General features: G+C 36.3%; 1 long non-coding RNA gene across 1 annotated transcript in view; it reads left to right on the plus strand.

Annotated features, from left to right (window-relative positions):
• The window catches only part of LOC148757586 (uncharacterized), a 59,999-nt gene extending 40,139 nt beyond the window's left edge, over window positions 1-19,860 (plus strand). The window contains exons 2-3 of the long non-coding RNA XR_016022229.1: window positions 18,268-18,425; window positions 19,749-19,860. This is a non-coding gene — a long non-coding RNA (uncharacterized LOC148757586). The remainder of the gene's footprint in view (window positions 1-18,267; window positions 18,426-19,748) is intronic.
• The last annotated feature ends 7,984 nt before the right edge of the window (window positions 19,861-27,844 follow it).

Genomic DNA, 27,844 nt, shown 5'->3' on the forward strand with positions numbered 1-27,844 from the left:
CTAACAGGCTAGAACTGAGGGGACGAAGGAGCTGTGACCTTGAACAAAATTTCAAGGTTTACTCTTATCTAGGACTAGACATTTTAATTACTAAAATTAGACGGAGTATAACTGGACTTATGAAGGAGTTTTATTATCTAAGAGTGCCTGGAAAAAATGAGACCTGCCTGAGTGTTCACATAGTAGACCTAGGAGGCGGTTAAGAACACACAGTGGATTGAAAAGGACTATGACCAAATCTTTACTAACTGACTTTCAAAAGATATGTCAAGAGCGTTTCCCTTTTACCACATGTTTTACGATGACAGCTTATGGATGGATTTGCTGGTAATGTTGCTTCTTGAACTAAATGTTCAAATATTTTGGGGTGGTCTGTGAAGTAACAACATCTTTTTTTTTTCCTAATGTTGTATTTGTGTGATAATCTGATGGTGTTTATGCATATGTGCAAACCGTCAGGTAAAAGAACCTTGGTTCGCAGCTTTAAAAACAAAAATAAATGTAGTTTCAAATTTTACTATCAAGGTGAAACTTTTGGGATGATAAAACATGAAGTCAGAGCAAGATTTTAAAAATTAATTTCATTTTCATTATTTGCCGTTTATTTGGCAAATAATGACTATCCCCCCCAAAAAGTACTATGATTCAACAGCACATTTTTTTGTTTGTACTGAGATGATATATGTGCCATTCTTACTAGAAGTTAAATTCATTCTAATTCATTTCCGCTTAGAATGTGGATGAGGGAGGGTATCCATTCAAGTGTCTTGGTCATTTATTTTTCTGTTGTCTTTTAAGTTTTTCAAGATTTTATTATTCTGATGAGTCAAATTATATGGATGAGAGGAAATGTTGTGCTTTGAGACCACCCCAAAGGTGCAAGTTTTAAAAATCAATTTCATTGAGGTATTCTTACATACCAATAAAATGTACTCATTGGACGTGTACTGTTCAATGAGTTCTGACATACGTATACACCCATTTGACCATCACCGCTTCCGAGACACAGAATATTTTTATCATCCCCAGAAGTTCCTTCATACCCATTTGCAATCAATTCCCCTGACCCTCAGGAGTAGGCAGAAACCGATAAGCTTTCTGTCAGGCTCCCTTAGTTTGGCCTTTTCTAGAATTTCAAAGACACTGAATCGTGTTCTTTGTGTGTCAGGCTTCTTTCGTTCAGCATGATGTTTTTGAGAATCTTCCGTATTGTGATGTATATTGGTGATTCATTTCCTTCTGTTGATGAGTAAGTGATTCCATTTCCCTCAGTCCCTTTCTGTTGTTAATGGTGATCTGTGCCTACAACACTGGGAAGAATGAGATGGGGGATTTTATCCCCAAACAAACCATTTATATATTGTGTAACCTTGAGCAAATTCCACTAAGCCAGACTTTCCAATTTGTTAGATGTGGGTGATGGTGGAATGTTACTTTGTAAACCCAACAAAGGTTTACATAAGAGACACAGGAAGTCAAGTGATAGTATGCCCTTGAAGCATAAAGATGCCAAAAGCCATGTGAGGAATAACAGTTCTCCTTGTGAACCCAAACAGCAAAGTTTTGAGCCTGATCCAGGAAGCCACCACTCCTGTACTCTGTTATTATCCTTATGTCCTCATTTGTGGGAGGGTAACAGTTCAAATATTCGTTGCTGCGAAACAAATCATTCTCTCACATATAGCTGGTTGTGTTCTCAAGTAGGAAATGAGCAGCAGGAGCAGAAAGATTCTTTAGGAAACATATGTTTTATTCCTAAGGATGTATATTTGTAAGACACAAATTAATAAATGGAGAAATAAATAATATATGATAGATATATATGCAATCATCCAGAGCATATGTTTTTCCAATTGCTCTGGTTGCCCTTAAAATATTATCTTTCTTGTAGAGCATTATTTGCTGTTATGTGCTCTAGATAGTATCATAGTCATGTTAAGGGAAGGCCACATGTCACATGTTTGCAGGCTGTGCCTCACTCATGGCTTGGCTCTATGCTGTGATATGGCCTGTACCAGAGACCTGGCAGTCTGTAGCTTTACATCTTGCAGTGGGATGAGGCCAGAGAACTTAGTAATTCTAAAGGACAAATTTTGCAGTGGTTCTCCTTGTGCAAGACTCTCAGAGCCAACTAACCCCAGAAAGTGGTGTGTGCTACACCTAAATACACCAGGATTTTGCACACCAAAGCTGAGACATCTGCGGATAGAGTCGGGATCTAGGCAGCTGATCCAAGGCTAGATTCTCATCAAATGACCTGTTCAGGAGGCCATCTTGGTGCTTAACTCCCACCACCACCACTGAATGCAACCCCACTGTCTTCTTGGGGGAAGCAGAGCCCACACCCTGTGAGGACCTGTGACCCCATGAAGAAGGAAGGTGCAGAGCATGCTCACTCACACCCTCCGTGTTCTCCATGCAGCAGGCCCGGCACTTCAGCAGTGGGTCCAGAGGCTCTCTCAGTGCCCATTCTCTGCGGTGACAGGAGCCACACATTAGGACATGGGGACAGTGATGCTGTGCCCTGACCACATCATGGCGATGTTGTGCACCATCACCACACGAGGATGGACTCTCCTTGATCTACTGCCTAAAGGACTCATCCTCGTAGACCATCAGAAAGCCCCACCTGGCAGCCTCAGTTGGCAAGTGGGCTGCTCCCTTCTTGGCAGAACTGTCCGCCAGACATTCTCTGCCATTGCTGAAGTGCCTGAGGCTGCTGGCACCTTCCAGGCCTGATGTTTGGCAACCCCAATTCCAGCAAAGGTTCACTTGAGTTCCTGAAGAGCGAGGTCTGAAAGCCCAGGCCACCTTCTCTATTCATGTGGCTTGGGAAGGTCCTGCTCTCATCTTCCAGGGCTCCTGCAGGTTCCTGTCACTCAGCAGGTGAGGCGTCCTGCAGGCCCTTCCTCTTCTGCAGTTCACTGACCACGATAGACTTCTAGGAGGCACTGTCTGCATGGTGACCTCATGCCCCACCATCCCAGTAGTGCCTGGGGACGTGGATGAAGTTCTGCATGGGCTGCTTCTTCTCACCTCCTCAGGACCAATCCACCCTCCTCCCAGGAAGGAAGAAAATCTTTCATTTGCGATTATTGACAGGAACAATATCACAACAAGGTACAGGCATTGTGATGGTTAATTTTATGTGTCAACTTGACTGGGCTAAGGGATGCCCAGAGAGCTGGTCAAACATTATTTCTGATAGTGTCTGTGCGAGTGTTTCTGAAGAGATTAGTATTTGAATCCATAGACTGACTGAAGGAGATTGTCCTCAATCCTCTGACGGCCCACATAGAACAAAAAGGGGGAAGAAGGGTGAATTCACTCTCTCTGCTTGAGCCTGGGAAATCCCTCTTCTCCCGCCTTTCAACATTCGTGCTCCTCACCCTCAAGCCTTCAGGTTTGGTCTGGAACTGTTACCGTTGGCAGGAAGAATACATCCTCCTTCCTTTCCTCTTCCTTCTCTCCTTATAGCCCCATTCTTTTTGCCTACAGTAACAGAACCGCACCACTGGCTCTCCTGGGCCTCCAGCTGACAGCAGGTGGTGGGACCTCTCAGCCTCTATAATCACGGGAGCAAATCCCTCATGATAAATGCCATTCTCTATAGCTGTATATATTCAATTGGTTCAGTTTCCCAGGAGAACCCTGAGTGATACAGATTTAGGTACTAGAAGTGGTTTTAGAAATGGCATTTTCAGGATGAGTTTCCTTGATTGGTTCTGTGATGTCTGGAATTGGCGCTCTAATCTGATTAGATTTGAAGATGCTAATGACTGTTTCCAGTAGTAAGGTAAGCACTGATAGTCTGTGGTAGTAACTGTTTAGAGCAATTTGCAAAATATCTGCATTGAATACTCCTAATCAAGGAGTTAAGTGACTCCATTTATGATACTTTTGAACATTATTGGAAAACTAAGGCATATAATGACATTGGTTGGTCGCTCCTAATGTCACTGGACAGAGGTGAAAGAAAAGGATGAGCTCAGGGATTCCAATTCCCAGGTCAAGCACCACATAAATAGCCTAAAACCTTCTAGATGTGTCCTGAAGGAGACCCTGTATACCTGGGGCTGAAATTACTGATCAACACAGACCCTCATCCTGCAATTGGATGAATTACAATGCAAGTTGAGCTTCCAGTCTCACAGGGGTCTGCTGGTCAAGTGAGGGCATTGAGTAGTAAAGAATGAGATCTTGTAAGTTGGGGTGGGGACATGTGGGAAGACCTCTGTGGGGACATCGTGTCCCTAAATTCTAATGAGTCTTCTGTGCCAGTGGAAGTGACCATGCTACTACAACTCAGTGTCAGTGGCCTTTCTATCAGAGGAATGGGAATAGGGAAAGTTAAAATGGGACAAAGCTGACTGCTCTTACTGAGATTCAACTGTTTTTCTTGAATAAATGTCCCCTGTGTTAACCCTGTTAGTTAATTTCCAGAGTTTTGAAAAACTTGTTAGCTATTGCCAGTGTTCTCATTCTTTTATAGAAAAGAGGATTTTTGAATGTATTTCTACCACTCTCCCTGCTAATGTCATGTAGGGTGATATAATGATGTCATTAAAAGCATGACTGCAGCCCCTTTTCCTCACTTTTCTAACAGTTATTTGTTCAACCAGAGGTTATAACTGTCCATACTATTCCGCTTCATTTAAAAAAAAAGTGACAGATGGTTTTGTTGGTGAAAAAAGCTAAAAAAATTCATAGTGCTTCCCTTTTAATAGTAGCATACAGTAATTACCAGCTGTTCAATATTTGTCACATTCCACAAAGAATCTGTAGCAATGAAGTAGGGCTTATCGTCTGTATTTTTTTAAGTCGATTTACCTCCATTTATACAGTATTTCTCTTTTTTGTAATAATTATTTTGATAAACACATCTGATCTTTTCTCACTTTAATTTTTTCAAGTGCTATGCAAAAATGAATCAAATTCTGCCCTTAGTTCCATGATTTTTTGATATTTCTATGATTTCAAGAATGCCTCTTATCACCATGACCTCTAAAAAGGAAACCCCTTTCTCTGAGAATTAAATGACTGCAATTAAGCTTTTAATATCTCACAATAACACTAAATATTGCCTCTCATCTTCAAAATGTTGGTCCAATCTGTACATATTTATTTATGTCAAGCCAAGTAAACCTAGCCTTATTTAGTCTGTGGCATCTTCATGACTTTTGAAATGTTCTCACCATATGCATCTATCCAGTCTTAGAACCCAACTGTTGTAAATGATTTCTGTCTTTGAAAACAGTTTACAAACAAAATGTTATTTGAAACTGCTAATCATGAAGTACGCTACTCAGAATCTCATCACAGAGAAAGCTTTCAAAAACATTTTTCACAAAATATCTGAGAAATCTCTCTTTTATCCATTGCACTGATGGTCTATAAATATTACTAGGAACATGACTTTGAAAAAAGAAAAACTTTTTCATATAATAGTGTTGAGTCAATCTCATCTTCCTGTATGCTTTATCCTTATGGTCCTTTTTGAATTTGGGTATGATTGATATAATGTTGAAAAAAATCTGTATTTATCTGAAAGTTATGATGAATACCTTAAAATGGCTATAGGCTCCTCAAAGTCCCCTGACAGGAAGGTAACAGTGACAGGACAAACTGGAAAGAGAAACCAGTCTTAAGTAATTGTGAGTAATGTCTTACTTTTACAAATTTTACAGAAACATACAATTATCTCAGATCATTTCCAGGGCTTTGTGCAACTGAGGCATCCAGAAGCTCAGGTGTATTTGAATCTTGACTCCATACTTTTCTTCTTACTCCTGGATAACAGAAATCTCTGTGGCTCCCTTAAGTTATAAATAATAGCCTCCTTTAAGTAACTAAAAGTGTCTACTCAAAAATATCAACACTTCTGCCATTATTGACTCCTTCCGCCAGGTGGGATGAAAGAAATGGAAATCTGTGACATGGGAAAGCGATAACAGCACCTTCTCTCTCTGTCACTCTCCCCCCCCCCCCCCCCACAAGCTTCTAATGCCACCATATCTGATGAAAGCAAGGGAGGAAAGAAACAGGTGGTAGGACAGTTCCTAGTTAACTGGCACTGTTGTATGTTGGCTTCGTTCTCTCTCAACCTGAGAGATATTTAAAGCAGAATCTCTCTTGCATGGGTATTTTCATAACTTCTTTGAAGTTTCCCTCACCTGCCCATCTGTTGGTTGCATTGAACTGCAGTCTGGGTGATGTTTGCTGACAAACCTAGTGCCACTCCTCACCCCTAGCTTTTAGGAATTTCAAGCCACAAAGACTCTCTGTTGGAGTTCCATCTTCTTCCCAGATGGTTTACTGGTTCAAGCATCCATATAGTTCCAGGCCAACGCTCACTACCTCAAGGAAAGCAGTCACCTGTCCTATGTCCCTCTCAGCAACGTTGCAGGACAATTCCTAGGTAGCCACCTTTAAAAAAAAAACTGCTTCCTTCCTCCCTCCTTTGTAGCCCTCTAAACTTCAATTCCAGGAGTCAGATCTCATTCCACCACTTTTCCCCCTTCAGGAAGTATGAGGCATGCTTTCCTTGAGGCCTCATCTTCTACCTCAAGATAAAAGAGGTATATACTGCCCCTCCCTGCCCCCACACACCAACTCAACTCACATTCCCCTTCCTCTTGTGTGTTGGTGGGTGGGAAAATGGCACAGGTTTCTCTGAAGAAATAGTCTTCATAAGTTTCCTTTCTATGTAACTAAAACTCCTAATCATATTCTATCCTCAAACTGAGTATCAGTTCTTAGCACTTCCTTTGATATGCACATCTTAATCTGACTGGAAACACACTTTATTATGCAATGTCTTTATATCTAGGTGCTTCTATCAAAGCCTACACTGTAACACCATTAACTTTGGGGCAACCTTAAGATAAAGGAGTCAGAAAATCTACTTAATTATTTTTATTTGGGTTGCAAAAGATCTCAGAAAACATAGGCTCTAGCAGATCAAAACGGGGCTTTATCAGTCATTGAATCTGAAACCACAGTTCTGATGTTGAGGTCATTAAAATTAATCAGTCAATTAAACAAAGACTCTATCTACCTAGATTAGCTCCTTATAAACATCAGTAGAAAATTAAAATGTGTTCTCTCCCATAGCTTTTTCGCAGTTTACATCAGTATAATTTCAGGAGCTAAATCAGGTACACGTTTTACTTACATTCAAAAAGGATTTTCTCCTTGCCATTCCTCCCGCTCCCATCTTAGTTTTCCGCGTATACCAACGCAGCCTCTTCCTTCTTCTGGTGCTCTGTTCCAACTATAGAGACTGCTAATTATTTGGGTAAGATTCAAAGCAGGACTGAAACTAAATGATTAACAATCTCTATTTACCCTTGACAATCAGCTTTCTCCACAGTACCTCCAAGCTTAGTAGAAAAGGCAGACTTAATTAGTAAAAGTCATGAATAACCCTGAACAAAATAGTCATTTCCCACGTTTTGTGAATCTTTAAAACATTATGTAAAAAAGCCAGTTTTGTCTGCAGTCACTTAAGCCAGGAAAGGCTTTGTTATTTATGCAGCATTTTCTTATTTTCTCTTCAATCCAAGCTAATTTATCTTAAAGTACTGTCAAAAACAGTCCTCATTTATGCATATGGTAAACACAATAATTCAAAGGTGTAAGCTGTTTGATATAAAATATCTCTGTAACCCAAGAACTCGAGGCAAATAAAAAGATATATCCTAGATGAGACACTTCCAGAAATCTGTCTCATTTCTAACCCTCTATCTCTTCCTGTTCCCCAAAACTCCCTTCCTTACTAGTTTCCTTGTAAAATAAGTCTTTTTCTGAAGTAAACTACATTTTATAATTTTACATGTGGGTGGTATGGAAACTGATTACTCCCTCCCAACATCAGTCCTCCTGTTTCTTAATGATAGATCCCAATATTTAGCTGTATCCCTTGCCACTCGTGCTTTTCCCTGCTTTCTCGTCAGGTAGGTACAAGCTCTAATAATATGTTCTTTTGGCCATATAAGGAGAAATTCTGTGGTAATTCCAAAGAATATACATTTTAAATGGGAAAGTCTATATTTTCATTTTGGGAGAAGTAGCAAATATCTAAAGAGAAGATTCAAGACAATCTTGGGTACTGGGGTATCATTTATAGCACTATTTATAATAGCAAAAATTTGAGAGCAACCTAAAAGCTTAGCAGAAGGCTATTAATTAACTAAAGTATTACACAACTATAGTACAGAATCCTCTGTAACCATTCAAATCAAGTTTTTCAGGGATACTTAATAATATAGGAACATACCTCATTGTTTACATTCTGTGACAAAATTAATTAAACTGTGCTTTTCCATATAATGGAAAATTATACAGCCATAAAATATTGTTTCTAAAGATTACTTGATAATATGGGGAAACGTTGATGATATTATGGTAAGCAAAAAAGCATAATGTTCACCTGTACACAGGTGAAATCCTGAAAAGAAATATGTTAGAATGTTAAACCCTGCTTTAACATGAGTGGTGAGGATATACATGTGTTTTTCTTTTTTCTCTTTTCTTTATATGTCGTTGAAAGTTTCTGCAATGGAAAAATATATTTAGAGTAGAAATACACTTTAACTTATATTTCTAAGAATAAATACAAGTGCTGTAGAGACTTCAAATGAAATGGGGCTTGGGGAAAGTTCATCTGGCATTTTGAAGGTAATTGAAGAACATAGAACATTTTTAGTGAAGTTGATGCTTGCTGTAGATTAAAATTTTAAATGGGAAGCTAAATGTGCTAGTGAATTTAAACCCTGTTTCCAGACAACTTGGCTATGAAAGGATGGAAAAAGATAAAACAGGAGCTAAAAAGGGACTTTAGGTTAAAAAAGGGCTGTATCTGTATTTTAATAGGGGATTCTAGAGGATACTCAGGCAAACACAGTGAATATATGTTAAAAGCCTCCATTTTCTCTACGGAGAAAGGGGGGAAATATCAGCAGAGAAAAGTGACTTTTGGCAGGGTAGGTTCTGTGAGGGGAATAATAATGTAAAAACTGTAGCTGGGATGAATGGCACGGGGGGTGGACCCATGGGCATAACAATATAGCTGGGCAGAAGTGGAGTCCAGCTGCCACTGGGTACCTAGAGAGCGTGATGACACCAATCTGCTCAGATGTGTGATTTAATCTAACGGTCTGCAGGAGGCTGGGTACAGAGAAGAAAGGTGGGTAACTGGATCCATTCAGAATTGACAGATTAGAAGTTCTGGTAGGAAACTGGTACAAAAATTCTGACTCCTGTGCAACTTCAGTGACGTGGGAGCCAAGGGAGTTGGGGTGGGGATGATCACTTTATAAAGGAATCCAGGCATGCAGCACTCAGATCAGACCATTTACAGCATCCTCAAGAGGGTTCTGATGATCTCAGGGTCTCATAATTGCTAATGGGTCTAGTTCATCATTATTGCTTATTTGGCAGGGTTTTATCATAAACATGATCTCACCAGGGAATACTTCCCAGGCTTAGTTTCTTGTATTTATTATTCTTAATTTTGTGGAGTTCTTTGAATAGAGAAGCAACAGCACATAGCATCACACACAGAAAAATGAGCAGTTATGGACTACTGAGAATAAAGTTGCCCAGAGGAAGCTGGGAAGTTTGCCCTATGGTCCTTGCAGGGAAAGGGGCTTCCAGAAAGAGAGAAGAACCCCAAGGCAAGGCATCTGTCAAGTTCCCAGGGAGCTATACTTTCTCTGAGCCTCATCACGATAAATCAGGTTTTGTGTCAACCATGAGCAGAGATATGCATAAAAACTAAAAGTTGATATTTCTCTGTCTAATTAGAGGAACTAAGGTAGAAGGGTAGTGTCTTTTAAAATATGTATGTAAATATATATTTCTCATTAATATGATACAATAATTCACTTAAATTGTCATCTCATACTTTTCCAATTACTTTAGAAATCAGACATGATTTATATTCTGTATCATCAAGAAAATTACGTTTAATCGTTACTGCCACAGCATCTCTAGGCTGTCTGCTTCTTTCTAATCACATACTCAAAGGGATGTAGCAGAGTCCTCATAAGCATATATATTATAGGTTGTGATGAGATGGAAGGTCAGCAGCTATTAAAAAAAAAAAGTGTCCAGATATACTATGGGGTAGATTATGACCTCCTAGTAGGAGAAAAGCTACTGTAGCATATAGAATGACTTAGAGCAGGGGTGTCCAAACTTTTTTCAACGTTTTTTACCAAGGGCCATATGTGGTAAAATACACAAACAGCTGGGCCACTCACTCGAGGTGAAATACGTATTGCCTCACCCGGTTTATTTAAGTAAACAAAATATATTTTTGGAATTTGCTGTGGGCCAATTAACAATGGATTGCAGGCCGCAGTTGGCCTGCAGGCCGCAGTTTGGACACCCCTGACTTAGATCAATTAAGGTCAATTCGTCCACTTCTCATTATGGACACCTCTGCATCCATTCAGTGGTATAACTAATAAGAGACCCTGTGGGTTTCAAAAGTCAGCCATGGCCTGTGAATAAAATTAATAAATGCTGCATAAGCAAGTGGGGAGGAAAGGAAAATATTATGTACACTTTAACATTTTCAGATCAATATTCATACTAAATTTCCCCAAATAAGCTAAGGTGCGTCTTAGAAAATGCCCCTAAAAGCAAGTAGTTATTAGAGAGTTTAATACTGATGATAATATTTATTAATCATATACTCTGTGCCCAGCCCTGTTCTAAATGCTTTATGTATATTATCTCATTTAATCTTTTCCTTATCAGGTAAAGATTATGATTGTCACTATTTTAAAGGAAAAAAAAAACTAAAATAGAGAGGTAAACTCTGGTGCTAGAGATTATACACCCACCAGTACCTACCCAACAAATTTTATGAAGTAAATCTGCACCCTTTTCTGATCAAACCCAGCCTGTCTTTCCTAGAGCAGGTCCCCACGAGAAGACTCTGAGCAGGGTTCCCTAATACAGCTGGTCTTTGCATTTATCCCAAGAGGGAAAGAAATGTTTACAAAGGAAACTTTTCTCCAGAGACCATCTTAAGAGGGCCGTGAGTTTCTCATATGTTCTCACCTGCTCTGAAATTGTCCCTTGAAAAAAGATAAAACCATCCCTCCTCTCTTCGTGACCGTGTACATCCGCAGGTCCAAAGATGTACTCTTACGGTTGTACTTTTCCTTGATACAAATGAGCTCAACTGACCCTTCCCTGGACTAAGTGTCAAAATGTCCTGTGCCCCAACCATCTTTCCTGAGCTAATGGTTCCTACGAAGGTCCTCCCATTTCCCACTGAGTCCTGTCACTTCTGCCTCCTGATCTCATCACTAATGTGGTGGCTTTCAACTGACTGGAGTTTAGAGTCTAGGTCTGCCATGATCTCTTGTAGGATTTGGAACATATCACTTAACTTCTGTGAACCTCAATATTCATATCAAAATGTATTGCTGAAGAAAAAGGATTACTGTGGGAGTCACATAGATATCGTGGGTGAAGATTATTTGTTGACACATAATATTATAATTACATACGATCAGGAAAGCTATAAAATAAATGCAAACTGGAAAGGACAGAAATGCAAAGTTGCGGTTTTTAGGAGAAATAGTACATTGAAATTACAAAAAAATTAAAAAATGACAATCAGGGTAAAGTAAAAAATAATGAGGTTTATCCTAAGGCTGTCACCTTAGGATAACCTTAATCAATATTTTAAAAATCGAGCATTATAGTTTGCTTTCCTATGCAAGATAACAATTCAAAATTCAGACATCATGTTGTTTAAACTTTGGCAAACTGGACTTGATAGGTATTTCACCTTTAAATCAGTGAGAATTCGTTTTTAAAAGCAATCGATGATTAACAGATAAAATAGGCACATCTCAAGTGCAAACAAAAAATGTAATAGCTATAATTCTCCTGATAATAAATGGAGCATTACATGTATGGGCAAGAAATACTGTTAAGAAATTACTCCTGTCACACATTTTTCTAAATGTTTTACATGCATGCCCTGGTTTACCAACCTTGTGATCTTAGTAATGTCATTAGCACCAGTTTACAGATGACAAAAAGGAAGCTCAGTGAATGTAGGTAACTTTCTCCAAAGTTGCGAAGCAAATAAGTGGCAAAATCAGAACGCGAACCTCACTTTCTCACTGCAGAGTGTGTGCCATCTGTCACCAGAGGGCTTCCTCCCTCTGTGCCTTCTGGCCAGTGGTGTGCCAGAGCTGGCTCTAGTGGCTCTCAAGAGTCAATTGTTAAATTGTCAGGAATTTTGTGTGGTGGTGGTTAAATACGGTTAGTTTAAAATTGGCCATAGTGGGGATATTTGCACTACAGAAATTGGCAGATGTTTCAAATCAGAGATGCCCTCCCTTCCACCAAACATTTACCATCATACCACTGAATTAAAATTATTTTCACCCTAAGGTATACTAGTATTCTCTGTAGATTTCCAATAAGCTGTCCCTGTCTTATTTCTGTGTTGGTCATTTTTCAGTCAATCATGTGAGTGTTTCACCCTTTTTCCTACTAAGGACGCATTTAACCAATATTTGGGCAAACAGTAGCTGATTCTCAATTTTAATACCTTAAGTGATGCTTAAGACAATTGAGCTATGAAAGATGTCTTTATGTCAAGTGAATCTGTAATATTAATCACTAATATGTTAATGTTTTTCTCCTGCCTCTGACTTTTTTTTTTCTTTAACAACTTCCTAGAGGAGACTATCTTTTTAGGTGTTGAAATGAGTTATTTTTAATTAACAAATTGATCTTAACAGAACAATTTGGGGTGACCATTGAGCTTGAAAGCAGATCTCTGTAATAACCTAGAACACTGTTGCATTTTTAATTTATACATTGAAGATTCGTCTCTCATGTATACATCAGCAAGGTTATTACCTCTAGCATGAGTAAGAAGTTGTCATTGTGGTTGATGGGTACATAGTTTATTAATGCTGCACCTGCTTTTTATACTGCCATGCCATCAATTTCCACTGGCTAAATTTATATACTGTCCAATTTTTTCCGTCCAACTTATGTTGTAAACACTGTCCAACTTTTAAATACATGCTTGATGGCCCACCATATATTAACATGGGTAAGTCAACCACTGAGAGACAAAAAAAGACATTTACATTAATAAATTATAAATATATAATGTCTAGATTAATATTCTCGTCCATTAAAATTAATCTTTACAGCTCAGAAAAAGGACAGGACGACCGCAGTACACCCTGCAATGAACAGATGGCAACAGTAATGGAATCAATTTTTAGTGATTTACCTACTTTCTTCTTAGTCCTCATGTCCCTTCCTGGAGATGCACTGGTTTGGGGAATCATATACCTTTGGAACTCCTCCTTAGTAATTACAGAAAAATGAATCCTTACAGTAAATGTGCATAGGGGTTTTAGTCATAAACCTAGGAAGCACATAGGATAAGAGGTTTGTGACAGAGAATAAGGCATAGCAATATTTGTTTTCTCAAATAAGTTTTAGGAGGAAAGTAAAGAATCCGCACTAATACTATGTCTCAAAGCTGAAATTAGCTTATTTTAGTAATTGTATTATTATTATTGAATGAAGTTCAGAAACGCATGTCAAATCTTGTTGGCAGAAAGCAAACTTGACTTCTTAGCAGCATTGCTACCAGAACTTACCTAAAAAGGCTCAAGACCATGTGCTCCAGTGAATTTTTGTTTTATTTCTTGCAATTTTGAGGGAAATGTCTGGAATGTTTTATAATAATTAGATTTGCTTTTTTTCCCGCCTTTCCAAATATACTGATCTTACTCTTGGAGAGAGAAAAAAATATCAGAATTTTTGTTATCTATACCCATGCTTCTATCCCCATGTCCTTTTGGCTTCTATTGGTGGCTAATTTAAATGCTTTCACATTCCCTCAAAAGCAAAAGAGGAAACTAGTCAAAATGAACAACCATATATTAACAAGGATACCACCCAGAACTGTAGTCTGATTTCCATTAGGCAATTTCTGTACTTTGGTTTATGCTATGTCTATATTTGATAACCTTTGTAGAAATAGGCCAGTTTTTAATGTTGAAAGTTTTAGTATACAGAATTTAATCTCTGGGAATTTTGTTCTCATTAGAACTGATCACTTCCATTGAATGGAACCATTCCTACTTTGTGTATAGAAAGAGATGTAGTGCTTTACTTTTCCAATATTCTAAAGCAAAATATTTTATCACAAAAGCTATTATGCCATATGAATAGTAAATACTTTGATTAGCTTTTCTCTCGCACACAGTGAGTATCTAGACTCTAAATGTTTTTATCTACTCCAGGTAAATGCCAGTGTACCTAAACCCATTCAAACTAACATCTGTTTTTCCTCTAATTAATATTTAGAAATGCAAGTAGAATAATGATTTTACTTTCATCTAAAATTATTTTATTTAGGGATTAGATTTATCACTATTACTAAGATGACATGTAACTAATATAAATCTCAAATACTTGTTTATTAATCTACATTAATGATTTTAACTTTATGGATATACGATATTAGACCCCCAAATCACTCTGTTTTTAAAATCACTAAAATTATTTTTCTATATGCATGTGATCTTCAGACATCTCAATTCCAATTTTCCTTTTTAAATGGCTTAAACCTTTTAGAGCTCCTAGGAAAAGCCATTGCATACCTTCACATGTCTTTGTAAAGACATTTCTACGTGAAGTCTTTGTATATCATAAATCAAATATTTCCAAACCTCCTAGTTGCTGTCTCTCAATTGAATTTGCTGGATCATCCCCAACCCTGATTTACTAGCAGATTGAAATGTCCTTCTAAGTTCTTGGTTATATAGTACAGGTTATGGGCACTCTGACACCAAGTGATGTCCAAGTGTTCTCTCTGTCATGTAGACCCATTCAAATTAGCGAATCTGTGTTACCACATCTTTTCATTATAGTTTTGCCATTAATATTTATTTTCCTACACACACCAAATTTTGTTTTTACTTTTCTTATTGCTTTGTTTAAGCTCTTTGCAAATCAAGAAAACAAATCTTTTGTTTTATGTGTTGCACATTTTTCCTGGTTTATTATTTATCACTTAAATTTTCTAGTTTGTCATTTGACATTTAGTATATGTATGTATAGAAAACAAAATGTAGACGTGGATTTGGGTTTTTAAAATATTTTATATAAGTTTATTGATTTTCTTCTGACTGTGGCTTTTAATACATTCCCTAAAATTTTAAAATTTTGAACAGTCTAAATTTGTAAACTAATATATAACAGTAATATATTTTATACTTTGAAATGTCCCACTCTGAAATGATTCTAGATAGATATTAAGGAGGAGATGAAACTAAAGCCCCAGCTCCATGAAGAAATTAACATTTTAAGTTACAAATTTTCATTATTTTGTCTTGCAACAAAGTCTATTGCATAAATAGCTAAATCCCAATCTTAAAAATGTAGGTAAATATCCTTTTAGAAAAAGGAAACAAAAATAGTGAACTGTTACAAGAATAAAGGTCAAAATATGTTTTAGTGGCAGAGTCGGATTGTGATGCTGGACCTCAGAAGCTTATCTATTTATGATGTAGTATTAAGTGATATAACCTCTTTTCCCACTATTAAAACGAGAGTAGGACTATCTTACTGGTTTCCAAGCAAGGTTTGAAAGACTCTCTCTAGAGCTTAGAAAACCACCAAAAGGGTCTGTGAAGCAAAAAATAAACTTTGTATTCAACCATATTTGTCACTAGACCTTCAAATCAACTCTTTGAGAGCTGAAAAAATAAAAACAAACTTCAAAGTGTTACCGTGTTTCCCCGAAAATAAGACCTAGCCCGACCATCAGCTCTAATGCGTCTTTTGGAGCAAAAATTAATGTAAGACCCGGTATTATATTGTATTATATTATGTTATATTATTATATTATATAAGACTGGGTCTTATATTAAAATAAGACCGGTTCTTATATTAATTTTTGCTCCAAAAGACACATTAGAGCTGATGGTCTGGCTAGGCCTTATTTTCGGTGAAACACGGTAGATCTCCTATTTTCACCTAACATAAACCAACAAGTAAATATACTGTGAAATGTGCTTGTGTGCATCATGTGTAAATTGTTAGTTTTTCCATATGCCTCTAATGCCTACATTAAAATGTTTTAAATTGAACACCTGTGTGATAGAACAAGCCTGTGATACCGATGTAATTATTTATATAAAGGAACAGATTGGCTTTGCTGAATTCTCTGACTTCTAAACTTTGTCTCTAAGTTTCTGTCACTTCAAGGGGGTCTTGATTAAGATATGAGAGAGAATTAAGTTTATTCAAGTTGGATTAATGAAACACTGATTTGAACAGTGTTATCTCACAAGATTTAGTATTTCTCTTTCATTTTTATAAATTTTTTTCCTTACTCCTTGCGTTTAATACATGATTATTTTACAGAAAGTACTTATATAGAGTGTTTCAAAACCACGCATGTGGCTATTTTATATCAGTTGCAGTATTTTGAAATTATGGTTTCATTATCTCTTGGCCTATTCTTTAGAGAGAAAAATATGTATATCACCACCATTATAAGTTTTAGAGGCTTTGGAATACTATTGAGATTGAAGTGCTATGCTTGCAAAAAAAAATAGATTCTAACAAATGGCATGCTTTGAATTTTCCTTTCTACTGCCTTTTTATTCATTTTTTGATTCTCACATGGTGTTCTGAAGCAGTTACAATGAATCATGGGGCTGAATTCAGCTTTGAGAATATGTTAAAAGAAATTATCAGGCACTTCACTTCATCTAGAAATATCACCCAAGGGAAAAAAAATAAACCTTTTTTAGCTAGTAATACACAATGAGCAAAAAGAATGGAATCAGTATTATTACTTTCCATTTGACAAACACAGAACTGACTATCTCTGAGAAAGGAACTATTTGTAAATTTCTCTTAACATAGTTACCTTTGTCCCTGTTATTTAGTGAGGTCCATAGTGCACATCAGTAATGGTGCATGAATACCAGTATGCGCTTGAACATACTCGTACATGATGTGCCTTGTTTAAAGTTTTACATTTGAGACATAAAGGATGTTTAAACATTTGCTGTGGGAAACTGGCCTTGTAAGTACCTTCACTGAGATCTGAAGATGGTAGAAACTACTACATACCATCCAAAGACGGTAGTCAGGACCCACCATCACCTTTGGATGCAATGAAATGTGTTTGCCTTGTGAAGTTTCTCCAGTGCAGTTTTATGGATCACATGAAAAGCACCCCAAGGGATGACTGATAGTGCATCCATCCAGGGCGGGAAGAGGGGGGAGCAGTTTACAAATTGCTGCTTACATGTTGCTTCAAGTTCTAAATGTTATTAATCAACTTGTAACTAAGAAAATCTTTCACTTGGTGGTCTTTTCCTGACAACATGTTCTATAGTAACTGTGAAAAATATTAAGCAGACTTTTGGTTATCCAGAGACTGGTTTTTCTGTATTGTTGTTATGAAGGGTATTTGCTTATCCACCCTTTTCCTCTAAACCATCGAACTGAACATTGGCTTTCAAATCAAAGAATGATGAGGAAAATGGCGGGTAGAAGGTAAGGCCATTTGGTGCCTTGGCTTTACCACTGTGAAAGTTTATGAGACGGCAGGGAAACCACTGGCCATATGAGTTTCGAGAATTACTTATCCATTAGTCTAGCTATATTTTCAATTAGCACAAAGAGTAGGAAACCATATTTTATGCTATCGTGAAATAGTGGAAAACCTTTCAAACCTGAGTTATCGTGGAATCTGACTACATTCTACATATTTACTCAGATCCCTGCTGTTTAGACTTTTCAATATTTTCATTTTATATAAATTATTCATAAATTCTTCATATTCAGAGACACTATCAACGTAAGTAAATTTCAAGGAGCTTTCTACACCTCTTGCTTAATATTTTCACCATTTTAATAAATACTTGATTCTATTTCCATTAAGAGGCCCAAGTTTCAAATTAAATGTGAAAAAATAATGCAGGAATTAGTATCCTTTTTTTATGGCAACAAACTAATTTCATAGATAGATAGACATAGCGATCCAGGAATAGACATGGCCACAGATACAGTCATGAGTAGGCATTCATACTTCAGGATAGTATACACATAGTTCAGTTGGGTGTTTGAGTCTTTCTTTCTTTTTTCTTTTTTAGCTGTAACTGTTTAGGTTTCTATAGCTGTTAGGTAAATTTTGAAAATTACCTTCTTTGTAATCATTCTTCTAATTCCTCTCTGCAGGGGCTGAAAATGTCAAGACTCTAGAAAGATTCAGAACATACTCCTCCCTTCCCTTCAGGATATTTTAATGATTGCAATATACTGTTCTCTTTCTCCTTTTGAAAGAAGTGGGGAGATAAAAGCAAACAGACAACTGACATTAAATTGCCAAATTAAAGGTAAAATTTAGAACTTCTTCCCTGCCTCATTAATATTGTTTTTTTTTAATAATATTAAGTTTAAAATTCTCTAAGAATAAGTTGCTTTTTAAAAAGTTCCCTTAAATTGTATGCTTTCATGCCACTAAACATTTATTTTCTTCAAGTACATCAAGAATGTCATTTGTACAGAGCCTTATACTATTTTTAATCATAAAACACAACTAGCCTTATTGAATATGAATACATTCTGTAGTTTGATGCATTATAAAATGCTGTGCTCTCCTTTTATGGAAAAAAATCTTTTCAGTGTAAGTTTGGCTTATGAATATCATAACAGTTCTTTTCTGTTCACATTCAGTGAACTGAGACAACCTTCACTCTAGTATTTGGAGTCTCCTTCCATGAATTTATCTTAGAAGAATGCATATGCAATGGTTGAATGTACTGAAGAAAAAGCAATATGGAAAGTTCATAACCTTTATGAGTACTCTGGGTTTTGTTTTTATTTTTCAGTGCATATCAGGCAAAAAATTTCATGTATTCACTTTTCAAAGAAAGGTTAAATAGAATTCACAATCTGAGTAGACAGACAGTGCTGCTATTTTTCTCACCAAGGAAGTTTTATTTTGACATATGACATACATAATAATTATCTTCCGCAATTAACAGCCCATTCAGAATATCATTGCCACTGACGTTATGTAACCATTTGCTTTCTGAATGATTCAAATATTAAAAGGTTCTCTTTCAAATCATGAATTTAAAAAATGTTATTTTGTTAAACATCTGAATTTATAAATTGTAAATCAGAGAATAATCAAACGGTAGAAAATATTGTTAAGTCTAGGGTCAAGAAAGATAAGAACTTTTATCATGCTTGGAGAAACTTTTCCTACCTCTTTCTTGTCACTTGATAATAATGTATATAACGGCTAAATCAGAATTAAAAAAGGAGCTGATAGCCAATTAACAAGATTTTATTGGGGTAAACTATTTCTAGTCCAGAAGAACAAATAAAATGGTATCTGGGCTTAAGCCCAGGGAGATGGTCTCCACTGAAGGCTGTGCTGTGAGCTGCCATCAGCCAATACTCCCAACGCTGAGCTATGGGGTCCTGGGCCCTGACCGGAGCATTTGGTGGAGCACCGTAATATCCACCACAACCGCTGGGGGGAGCCCTTCCGTTTCTGTCATTCAGGAGCCATTCTAACAAAAACAAGTCAACTTTCCTCAGAGGTATTTAGATACCTTCCTAAGACTGTGAACTTTGGATTCCTGCTAAATGAAAACAAGAGTACATGGTAAAATTGTTTGTCTTCAAATCCTGTACATCTCTTCCAGGAGGAAACTGTCCATAAAATCCTGAGCTGGAGGCCACCCTACAGTATATCTTCCTGGCTGTGGTGTGATTTCACCTTTCATCCACTCCCCTGCCTGGACCTGTCACTCTGGGTATGATAACCTTAACATTTTTAGCTAAAGCCTCCTCTTTCAGCATCACAGGTGATTTATGGGGGTAGACTTTTTCATATGAACATATTGAAGAGCTGTCAGATTGTGTTGATTAAGAACTCAGGCTCAAGAGGAGAACTGCCAAGGTTAAAAATAAGACAGAGAAGCATAACCACCTTGGAGTCTGTCAGCAACTTCTCTGCGCTTTAGTTTCCTAATAAGTAAATCAGGAATGATGATTGATGGTGATAGTAAAAACAATAGCAGCTAACCTATAGAATTGTTTCAAATATAATATGAAATCAATCTATCTAAGATACATGGCAAAGTTTGGAACATGGTAAACACACAACATTACTGGAATACTCTAAATTACAGTAAAATTATATTCTAAAAAATAACTATTTGCACACAGTAACCTATAGTCATTCTCAATGTATTTTTACAGCCTCCCTGAACTAGAGATGCAATCATCACAGAGATTCAAGGGATTAAAGGATAAGGCCTCAGACCAGCGAGGATTTATCCTCAAACTCCTCTCTGCCCCTACACGTAGAGAAATGAACACAGGGTGAGCATAGGGGTCTGAGAGCTCAAAGGAGGCACCCAAACCAGCCTGGTAGGCTGGGAAGTTCAGAGGAAGATTAAGTGAGGAGGCAACTGGCAGGCTATGTTTTCTAGGTTGGTATATTAGTTTTCTATCACTGTCATAACAAATACCACAAACTTAGTGGCTTAAAACAATATAAGTGTGTTGCCTTCGATTTGTGGAGCTCAGAAATCTGAAATGGGCCTCAATGGGCAAAAGATGTTATTACACTGGGCCCACCCGAATAATCCAGAATAATCTCCACATTTTAAGGTCAGCTGGTTGGCAACCTTAATGCCATCTACAACTTAAATTCCCCTTCGACATGAAAGGTAATATCACCGCAGGATCTGGGAATTAGGACATGGTCATCCATGGGGGGATTTACACTGAAAGCTAAATGTTAACCTAAGGAGCAAACTAGGGAAGGAAGGAAGAAATACAACACTGAGGACTGAATGTTTTTTTAATATGCAGTGATATAAAGGGAAAAGATACACACACACACACATACACACACTCAGTTCTACATAGCAAGGCCATCCAAGATCAGTTGCTTAAATTTTCTCAGCTAAATTAATATTCCCAAAATACCTTCTTGTTTCTTTTTGAGAGTCATAGGGTATAATAAAAGCATCTTATCACCTGATTGTTCGCAAAATAAATGGGAGAAATTGAAGAATGATTTTGTCTTTGCTGCTCTGCACAGATTTTATTCACATTTTATTAGCATTAATCTGCAAGCTTCACATCTTTTTTACTGCCCATTATTCTTACTAGGGAAAAAAAAAAATCAGCTTCCTGGTAATCAGTGAAGTCAATCTAAACAGGAAAAACAAAGAGAAAACAAGAAGGAAAGAAGAAAAAAAGGTAGTGTTTGGTTATATTTGAGCTTACCCTACTACTGTTTTCACTTTATTATGAAATTATTAGGTAAAAACAGTATCTTATTATAGTTGTAAAAAATCAAGCAGGACACAGAGTGTGTTAAATAATAGTTTACAAGTCCTCCATAATTCCCTATTCCGGTCCCCATTCTTAAATATCATTGCAATTAATATTTGGTGTGTTATCTTTCCAGGCGTTTTTTTATGCATATGTACACATTAAACAGGATGAAAATATATATTATCCTGCAGCATGGTGAGTGTATATACCCTATAACTGGCTTGAGATGACATAGTTTAATTCACATTATGAATTAATGTGATGACATAGGAAACATTCACATATTTATGATACCAAATGTTCCTTTCCAGGAAGAAGAGATGTCTTTCCACTATTTCAGAATCTCTTATTTACTTAATTATCTTAGTAGAGTTTTAAAGCTTTCGGTACAAGAACCAGGCCTTTTTTAGGATGTATTCTTCTTGTATTTTTCTTCTTCCTCCTCTTATTTTTTGTTAATGGTCTGTTCTCAAAATAGGGAACCACTGAACTACAAGTAATTACCTACCACATTCCTTCCTTTTGGAAATATCCTTCTGCAATGGCCTTGAACACATTGTCACCTTGTTGTCTCTGCCTTTATCTCCTATTTCTGGCCTCCTTATCTATCATCTCTTCCGTAGCTCTACTAGTGCTATGAGTAAAGCTCTGCTTGTTGTTCCTGTTACAGGGCAGGTTATCAGGAAAGTCAGTGCTGTTTTATCTTTGGTAATTTGTGGGATTTCTGCATTTCCACCCATGTAGGATAGGGCCAACCCCAGTGGGGACACTGCATGAATTTTAAGTCCTGGCACAGAAGCCACTGCTTAGTTTTGCAGTCTTTGATAAATCATTAAGCTCTTTGGGCCACTATCTTCTCATCTATAAAGAGGACCAGTGGAGGGGGTTGCTGGCTTTCAAACCACATCGTGAGCTCTGAGGTTCTATGGGGAGGCCCTAGAATGGAGACTGGGGTAGGGAGAAAAGAGATAAAAGGAAGCTTGCCTACTTTAGTTGGCTCATGTTTTACAGATGAAAGCAATATTTTGTTTTGTCTTTTATGCAATAGAGGGTTTGATCCTTAAACAAAATATGGAAACCTACTAGATTAAATAATCTCTATATCAGTATCTCTAAGAAGATATGATAGAATATCTCCTGTTTTGTGGACTAGACATAACTATCTGTGGAACTTGCCTAAAATCAAATTAAGCCAAGTCCAAATTTACTGTTTACTTTTGTTACAAAAACATGGAAATATCTGTATGATTGTCTGCATTTCAGTAGACTCAACTGCTTTTAATCTGATACTTGTACTATCCAAAAGCAAACACATTTGAAATCATATTATGATGAGCACATTTTCATCACTGTAAAAATTTGTGTCTCTTTCGGACCCTCTGTTCTTTTTTCTATCAACTATTTTCTAATCTACTCTATTTTCCCAAACAAAATTAATTCCTCCCAGCCATGGAAATCTACTTGCTCAAAACTCCCACAGCTAGATTTCTATATTTATTTTATAATTACTTTTAGTTGTGCTAGACTAGAGATGGTAGGGGAACATCATAGATATGATAATTACCAAGAATACATATAGCTGGATCTTTTGGCTGTGTGTATGTGTAGTCACGTGTTCGTTGGCTGGCTGCAACATTAGTTTGGGCAAGTTAATTAATCTCTAAAATGCTTATGAGAGTTTATGATATGCTTATGATATCGTTTATATGTTAATCACTTAGTTCAGTACCTAGCCCATAGTAAACTGCAATTGGCTGATAACATTGAATTATATGCTTTCTCTGTGTCAGCCCAAGAAGTCAAACCTTACCATGCAATGCCAAATTTTAAAAATATACGTTATAAATTTTATCATCATTATTAAAAGAGAATAACTTGGAACTATTTAGGCTTTTCTACTTCCTATAGATTTCAATGATTTTTTTTTTAAATCATGAAAGTGCATGATTGTTCTCCGTGTTTAATCAGGGAATATATATATAATCCAAAGAAAATAATATCAATACCAAGAACACCATGGAACAGAGGCGACACTACTTTGGGAACAATGAGGCAGAGGGAGCAATTACAGAATAATGTAAGAGCTAAAATTTCAGCTCTCCAGCACCCAGAGCTCACATTGCTAAAGTGATAGCATCCCTCATTTTAGATATGCTGAATTATCCTCTAATTGTCAGCATACACTCCAGGCAGCCCCCAACACATCAACCAGAAATGCATATCACCCCCCATCCTAATATAATGTTATGAAGAGGGGCTCAAACATACATAAAGAATGTCAAGGAGTTTGTTTCCTCCATATAAAAATACAGCATAAAAGCAACATGTAGTAAACTAAAAAATATTCATATAACTAAAACATAAGTAAAATAAACTTAAAATGAGTAGTCAATATAATGAAGGAAGAAGGAAGAAGACTGGAAAATAAATGAAATAGTGAGCTTATTTTTCAAATCTCTGATTTGAAAGAATGTGTTTTTTTGCCAAAACAGAATAATTATAAAGTAATGAAAACTCAATACAATACATATTAATCAACTATAGAGTTTGAATGTGTATAAATTTATAACCAGTGTGAATGCACTTATTTAATATTCAAAGATACAAAGTAAATTCCTAAATATAGCAGTTTTATTTAATTTTCCTCAAGTCCTGAAGACAATTCTTGTAAAATATATTCTGATTTAAATAAATATAGAATATAATTTCCTTTAAAGATGCATTTTTACAGGACATTAATCTAGTCACTAGACATTATATTGGAAAAGCATGAAAACAGAGCCAGTAAAAGTCAATAAAATAAATTAATACACTCATTTTCAAATATAGAATCCCAGAATACTGGAAACTAAAACCATTTTTAGGTATAACTGAGCTAGTCTTCCTCAGCCATGCTTTTATTTTTTTTATCTTTGTACTAATATTTTCCCTTTAACCATTTATATTTTATCTTATATGTCAGAGATACACATTCTTATATGTAACAATATGTATTTCTGGAAAACACCTGAGATTCATTTCAAAACAGAATGACATAAATAAGCTAACTTAATGTTTTCTTCCCCCTTTTTTTGCGTATTAAAATAAGACAAAGATCAGCTCTATCAGCTTGACAATCAGAAACTAGGAGAAGCCCCTAAGGCCTGGGGATCTTTGTACAGTTTGTCATCTATTTGTTTGTATATTTCAGTCAATAGGAAACTTCAGACAATTAACTATGCATGGAATCTTTTAGTCTATAAAATAAAGTCACAAATAATATAGAGTATTAAGTTTTAATACAGGACATATTGTGCTATATGCATACAAAAATAATTTTCAGTGAAAAAATATGCAAAATTATGATATTGGAGTCCATTTTGACTAACATATGAAGAAACATCTTACTATAAGGCAGCTACAAACTTAGTAAAATAAGTTCCTTAAGTTACAGCAATTACATTTGAATAAATACTAAAGAATATTGTAATCCACATTTAAAAATGAATGGAGCTTTGCATGATGGTTTCCCCCAAATTGTGTTCCTTGGACCATTAGTTTTAGAGTAGGTTAGTGTTTCAATAGAAAAGGGTATTTTGGTCAAAAAGTTTGTAAACTATTTGATTGGACAACATTATCAAGCTGCAGGCATGCTCAGTGTCTCTCCAGAGGGAAGGTAGACAGCTTTTCCCCATTCTAATTGACCATGGGGCTTTTCTGTTCTAGAGGATGTCACAAGAATCCTCAAAGAAGATCTGTTCAAAGTGATGTTTGACATTATATTGTCCATATCTGCCATTAATTAAAGTTATGTGTGGTGTGTGCACTTAATTTCATAAGACATCAATGGAGGTGTGTGTGTGTGTGTATACCGGGGGTGCCAAAAAAATGTGTACAAGTGGACACTTTGGTCAACATTGCTCAAGCAGTAGTTTGCCATAACCAGAAATATCTGGACACTGATGGTAACGTAACCACTTTGAGCACCTCTTGTAATTGCAGAAGTCAAACGTGACTTGTATTCATTCACCTTTTGTTATTGGTATATATTGAGTATTACAATGCTAATACAGTTTTCCTTTCTTAAAATGTGTATACTTTTTTTGGCACCCTCTGTATACACACACACACACATAAATATACAGCAGGCCCTCAAATAATATCCTTTCATTCAACATCGTTTCATTTAAAATGTTGATGAGATGCCATAGGAACCTATATCAATTAGCCTGTGGTAAAATTGGTTTGGTTATACATTGTTTCCATTAAAATTTCACGAAAGTATTGATGGCATTGAGGATTTACTTTATTATAGAAATATATATATATATATAATGATTATATATATATGTATGTATATATCTGTGTGTGTGTGTGTGTGTATATATGTCATTAGTTAAGTACAGTTTCTAGACAGAACCTTTTTCTCCATAGTAACAAATCCTTTGAATTTACACTTACATTAACAAAAAAGTTAAATTTCAGCTTGCCGTGTGTACATGATAAACATTTCTTAAGGCTGAATGAGATCAAGAATGATAGTAAAACATTGCAGGTTATTTCAGGGACTCCTTATTATCACTGTTTTCTCCACAAGGTGAAGATTTATTCGTAAGTCAATTGATTACGTGGACACTGAGGTCTTGATTTCACACTTCAAGGAAAAGCAGAATTTTATTTTCCAGCATTGTTTCTTATGGGAATGTCTATTTGAAAATCAACAATTACTTTTAAGAATACTGTGCACATCTTAAATCATTGTAGTAAAAGGAGCAAGATTGTGGTGAAAAATATCTTAATGAGCCAATGTTCAGGAATGAGCAAATTCAGGAAAACTGTAAAAATCTGCCACTAAGCTCAATGGGTGGTATTTTTCAAATGCAAGTCATTTTATATTTTGTTTCTTTGAAAATAACACCACTGTTTGTGTTTACTTGTACTGACCACCATGTAAAATGCATCCAAGTAGTTTTTCTTCCTTCATAGGCTACCCTGGGTGAAATTGATCCTACCAGGGGGTTGTCTGTGTCATGACACACACACGAGTCAGAAATCAAACACATACCAATTAAACAGCTTATTTATAATAAATATATTTGCCGTCTATCTCTGCAGATGCACTGTGTCTGCTATAATTCAGACTGTATCAGACAGTTAACTCAAGCTGCATGTAATAAAACTTTAAGTTTCTTATTTTCAGAGATGATTTTTTTATTTATTACTGTCATAGCTATAGACTCATAAAATAGTAGATTCAGGTCAAAAGTACTTTATTTTAGGCCATCAAATATAGTAGCCACTAGCTACATATGGAAATTTAAATTTAAATTAATTGAAATTAGATAATGCTAAATATTTACTTTCCCGGTCACACTAGCCACCTTTCAATGTACAATAGTCACATGTAGCTTGTGGTTATTACATTGGACAGTGTAATATAGAACATTTGCATCATCAAAGTTCTATTGGACAACCCTGGAGATCCTGTTGTTCCTAGGTGAGATCCCAGGTTATATAGAAATCAAATAGTTAAGTGTCTTTTTTCAAACATAGCTCTTTGTCCAAAGATTTCAAATGACTTGTTCAACCTCACATTAGTTAAATCACAAAATTTAAAAAGAATCTGATTGTGTGTAACTGTGTGAATGTGTATATTCTTGAATGTGGTTGTAAGATGGTTGGGAATTGTCAGCAGTCTTAAAATGGGATTTAGATATGTGTTGGTGAGTTTTAAAATTTTTGTGAAATGCATTGAGATATATTTACATAAGTAAACACATCTACTTAAATTGTAGATGTCCATGAATTTTAAAACAATGTATACACTAATATAAGCACCAAAATCTCAAGATACAGAACCTTTTATCACCTCAAGGGGTTCCCTGGTGACCCTGCCCAATCAAACCCATACCAAGGTCCAGCCTCAGGCAATCACTGATCTGCTCTCTGTCAGAATAGATTAGATTTCTATTTTCTAGAGACAAAAAGAGTCTTACATATTTAATGTACTCTTTCCTGTTTGGTTTACATCCTATACATTTGCTAAACTCAGTTGTTTTTTTAGTAGCTTTTTGTTTAGATTCTTTAGGACTTTCTACATAGACGATCACGCCATTTGTAATTAAAGACAGTTTTATGTCTTCGTTTCTAACAGTATACCTTTTGTTTATCTAGTCATATTTTAGGGGGGCTAGAAGCTCTAGGACAACACTGAATAGAAATTACAAGAGTAAATGTTTTGTGTTGTTCCTGAAATTAGAGGGAAATATCCAATCTTTCATCTTGAAGCCTGAAGTTATCTGTAGGTTGTCTGTCTGTCTATCTGTCTATCTATTGCAGGGATTAGAACTTATGCAACTGTGAGAACTGAGCAAGCACTCTCTTCAAGGCTGTTGTCTTTGTATCTGATGTTGGAATTTGAGTTGGCAAGACAGGCAGTTAAAGAGGGAAGAAAAGAGGGTGATCACAA

This window comes from Rhinolophus sinicus, chromosome 8 (assembly GCF_057876585.1).
Source record: "Rhinolophus sinicus isolate RSI-liver-muscle chromosome 8, RSI-T2T, whole genome shotgun sequence".
Classification (NCBI taxonomy): domain Eukaryota; kingdom Metazoa; phylum Chordata; class Mammalia; order Chiroptera; family Rhinolophidae; genus Rhinolophus; species Rhinolophus sinicus.